The 5012-nt window shown below is 34.7% G+C and overlaps 1 protein-coding gene across 1 annotated transcript in view; it reads left to right on the forward strand.

Annotated features, from left to right (window-relative positions):
* The first annotated feature begins 246 nt into the window (after window positions 1-246).
* Window positions 247-5012, forward strand: part of LOC106882382 (uncharacterized) — a 36062-nt gene continuing 31296 nt past the window's right edge. Inside the window, exon 1 of the mRNA XM_052971514.1 lies at window positions 247-846. The gene's annotated coding sequence lies outside the window, so the exon portion shown is untranslated. The remainder of the gene's footprint in view (window positions 847-5012) is intronic.

The following is a 5012-nucleotide window of genomic DNA, read 5'->3' on the forward strand; positions in this document are numbered from 1 at the left end:
TTATTACTATAACATAAAATGCAACTTTTTTTTATTTAAATAATAGGTTTCTTGTTTAAAAGTTGTACAAGAGCCACTTTATAAATAGCATTTATAAAAGAGATAGATAAAAACAACTCAAAGTATTTAAGAAATCTGGGTTTATTAACAGTACATTCTTGTATTTTTATTATAGGCGTGGTTTTAAATATAAATAGTCAGCAGCTATAACTTTTCCTAAGTTTTACATGTTGTTTATAAGTACGAAGAAACGCATTTAGTCCTTTTTTTTTTTCAAGGGATATCTTGAACATAATTATCTAATGTGTGCCCTTCTCTTTTCAAAAGACAGCTGCATGTATGAGTGTTCAACTGCTGTTTCTAGCAGAGAAGTGACCACATAGAGGTTTCCTCATTGACTCGCGGTTTATTGGTTAAATGTAAGAGTAATAACCAATAAAAAGTCACTTACACATATAAGGTTTTGACATGTTATACATCTATTTTTCTTTAGTTTGATATTATCGATATTGAAAGGAATTTTGTTTCAACTATCGCATAATTTGTAGCTGAATAAAGCACGACAATCGAGCTAAATTCATAGCCAAGCAGCTATCATCCACTTACCTTTCTAGGCGTTTCATTTCACAACTGTCATATAAACAAACTATATATTTACATAATAAATTACTCAGAGGTACTTTCACAGTTTAGAGACAACCGGTAACACTTATACACAAACTAGCGTGGACATTACTTACGTTTCAAATAACGATACGAAAATTGTAACTCATTCAAAAGAATTTTTTTTTAAATTGACAATTTTTATTTTAAAAAAAGAACGCTACTTCAACAAAATGTGAAAAAGTAAGTTGCTTATTGTTCTGAGATAATTTGTTTTGAAATTACTTTTTTCTTTCTAATAATTATGTGTATGATGTTAATTTTCTTTTTTGCATGACCTTATACACACCTCATAATGGCCCTTCTATTTTAAAAAATCCTTATAATTTTATGTCGTCAATTCTAATTCCATTTGCATCTCGAATTATGATTTTACATATATATATATATTGTCAAACTTAAGGGTGCGCCTTCAGTTCGCTTTCACTTCGAAAACCCCAGTTGCGATGTCTCTGTAGTCGTATTCCAGTGTAGTTCACTGATCTTTTAATTGCATAGTGTTTAGTTGCCAGGTTATAGAGTGTTCTGTTGCGGGGAGTTGTGTGTTGTTAGGAACGCTATTGAGCTTATGATTAAAGTATGAACTTTTTTTTTTCCTTCTTTTACTTTAATATTTATTGTGCCTTTTTAACACACTGCTTATCATAGGCGAAACGGGTACAGCGCCCTTAGGGTCTATGGGCTGTGAGGATTAATTACGGAGTGAACGAATTGCCATGTTTGATAAAATTAAAATGGGTTTTCAACTTTTTATACTTATCCAACGCCTAGCGAAGAAGGAAAAATATTCGAATGCAAACTATTTTGCTTTTTCGTTAAAAAGAGTGGGTGGATTGGCAAAAAATTTCGTTTTTCTCTTTTTGGCGGAGGTGATTTGTCAGTTTGAGAGTCACCTATTTAACACCTGCACATGGTACTTAATGACTTGAGTGAAGTTTACTCTGACCTAAACATTAAGATTCAGTTATCCGGATTCATATTTAGGAGGGGTTAATGTTGGTTATATCAACCCCCAATATTTGTTCTTTATTTTATAGATCCTATGGGTATTTTTAATTCGGGCAATAAAGAGGACGTAAGTAATCGGCACTAGGCATTTGTTCGGTGTTCTAATGAGACTGTCATCTACTGACCATAAAAATTTTTTTTTTCTAATATAAGCACAAGGTTTGTAATTGTTTCCTCACATCGACACATGGCCTGAAATTTGGGAGAGGTTGGGGGGGGGGGCTAGTCGATTATATTGATACCAGTACTTTATTCTCTAGGAGATGAAAGACAAAATTAATTTTAGCGGGATTTGAACTTCGAATGTAAAGAGCCTAGATAAACACCACAAAGCATTTTGTCCGATGTTCTAACGATTCTGTCAATCCAATGTCACAAAATGTATAGATCCCGAAAGTATGAAAGACAAACGCAAGTACGCAGTTAGAAATTTGGAAGCAGGAACATCTGCAAAGGTGAAAGTTTCCATTCCATGTAAAGTGAAAGCACCGCATTATTTTGTTTTATTATAGTATAGAGTTTCTTTGAAGGAATAACTTATTTATGGATTTCAGTTCAGTAACGTGTTGTTATTCTCTGTTATGAGAACACATGATATTTAGTTCGGCATTCCTGACTCTGTTCTCAAGTAAGATAAGCAAGGATGTTCATATCTTATACACAGTGAGCATCAGAGACCGTATACAAAAATTAAACCTTTAACTGGTGAATATGGAGAGTTATCAGCGGGAATTTTCTTAAAATCGACATAAATTGATCCTTAATGTCATAAATGACAGACAAATAGTTTGATAGGATTTTATTTAACAAGAAAATTCTAATATCATGACAAATTGTTTCATAACTTAAAAGCGTGCAAATAATTTACATGTCTGTATATAAAAATATTTATAATCTAATCATACCACCACCAAGTGTAAATTGATCAAACCATTTCAACAACCTTTTGGTTCTGTTTGATGTCATTTACATTTGTCATTCTGTTCTCATAGGAGGCACTGAAAGGACAGGTAATCATCCAGTAAGGAATGGCTTATCATGTGCTTCCCTTATATACTGAAAGGGGAAAAAATGCAAAAAGAACTTTGTGTATTATAATTCAAGTTTGTTTTCACTGGTTTGTTTTCACTGGTTTGTTTTCACATAGTTGTAAAGATCACGGAGTACATTGAGCAAGAACAAAATTGAGAGTAGGTTCATAAATTATTTGATTATTTCACTGCATGCTCCAACCATAAACTGCAAGTTTCATCATCATCATCATCATCATCATCATCATCGTCGTCGTCATCTTTTAACGCCTGCTTTCCTTGCTGGCATGGGTTGGGTGGTTTGACTGAGGGCTGGCAAGCCAGAAGGCTGCACCAGGCTCCAATCTGATCTGGCAGAGTTTCTACAGCTGGATGCCCTTTCTAATGCCAACCACTTCGAGAGTGTAATGGGTGCTTTTTACGTGCCACTCGTATGAGGGCCAGTCAGGCAGTACTGGCATTGACCATGCTTGAATGGTGCTTTTTACGTGCCACTTGATGGGAGCAAGTCAGGTGGCACTGGCAATGACCACACTCGAATGGTGCGTTTTATGTGCCACCAGCATGGGACCAGTCAGTCGGCACTGGCATCGACCACGCTCGAATGGTGCTTTCTACGTGCCACCGGCATAGGAGCCAGTCAGGTAGCACTGGCAACGATCACACTCAAATGGTGCTTTTTATGTGCCACTGGCACGGGCGCCAGTCAGGCGGTACTGTCACTGGCCACGACAATGACTTCACCTGACTCAACAGGTTGGCTGAATTATACAATCCAGGCCAGGTAAGTTTTCTAAGTCTTCATTTCATCAGTATTGAATGGCTTAACTAAACAATACCAATTTTTCTTTATACAAGAGATAAAGAATCCTTATCTTCCTCTTATATAAAGAAAAACTGGCCAGTATCAGCATTCAGTATGAATCTCTGATGAATTGAAGGCTTAGAAATCTTACCTTGACCAGGTTTTATAATCTAGTCTTAAACTTCACTGGAACACATGTAACATGATGTAATTGAATAAATTAAATGTAACAACTCACCAGTTGTATTTCCTATTTACACACACATCTCTCTCCCACTAAAGCAGAGTTCTTTGCTTATGTATGAAATCTTGAGATAATCTACACACATTATATGTTGATAAAAATTCATTTATTTATAATGCTATTTTAGGATGTCCAAAAATAATGATCTAGCCAACATTTTTCAAAACTATGAATGCTATATACAGTTGATATTTGCTAGTATTATAATAATGCTGAATTTCCTTCAAGTAAGATATATTTTTTAAATACTTCTAATATCTAGAATTCCATATTCAAGAATATCTTGAATTCTATATTCAAGAATATTCAAAGATAAAACATTTTTCTGTAATAAGAATGCTATAGAGACACCAATTACATCTATTTGTGTGTTAAAAAGTAGGATCCCCTTCAAAGTAGGTAATTTTTTAAAGTGATGAACTTCATAGAATCTATGATCTTGTTGTATACACATGTTTATTGATTGTCTAATAATTCTTTGTAAAGATGGAACCTAGTTAGTTTCAGGATTTAACTGCTTTTATGGCATGGACGAAATATTTGGTTTCAACTTAATTGTATTGAGACCTCTAACTTTATATTATTTCATGTGTCTTTACATTCTGAATTCAAACTATGCCGAGGTCGACTTTGCCTTTCATCCTTTCAGAGGTTGATAAAGTACCAGTTGCGTACTGGGGTTGATCTAATCGACTGGTCCCTTCCCCAAAAATTTCAGGCCTTGTGCCTAGAGTAGAAACAAATATCATATATATGAAGTATATCCACTGCTATGTTTTAATGGATTACACACACACATGCATGCATACATACATACAAATATACATATGTGTGTTTGTGTATACACATGCCCACACACACATGTATATATAAAAAATTTCAGGATTCAAGTGAATCAGATCCTTAGATAGTAAAGCACGAAGATCAGGTTGGTGATACCGCTATTGTGTACAAACAATATTTGAAGATAAATATGTACTTACTAAAGTAAACATGGATTTATACTCAGGCTGAGTATACAATCACAAATGGCCAACTGAATATACGAGTCTTCAAGGTCACACACAGGTATAAACACTACCCATTGTACTACACTCAATAGACTCCAGATCCAAGTAAATCGAAAGTTCCGAGTTTGGTAAATGATTAGCAACTTACAGGTTCCGAGTTAGATGAATGATAAGCTGGTTCACTACAGCTGTTTCTGACATGTTTTTATTGATGAATAGAAGTGTTACATCATGCAACCCCCCCCCCCCCA

Source organism: Octopus bimaculoides, chromosome 1 (genome assembly GCF_001194135.2).
Source record: "Octopus bimaculoides isolate UCB-OBI-ISO-001 chromosome 1, ASM119413v2, whole genome shotgun sequence".
Classification (NCBI taxonomy): Eukaryota; Metazoa; Mollusca; class Cephalopoda; order Octopoda; family Octopodidae; genus Octopus; species Octopus bimaculoides.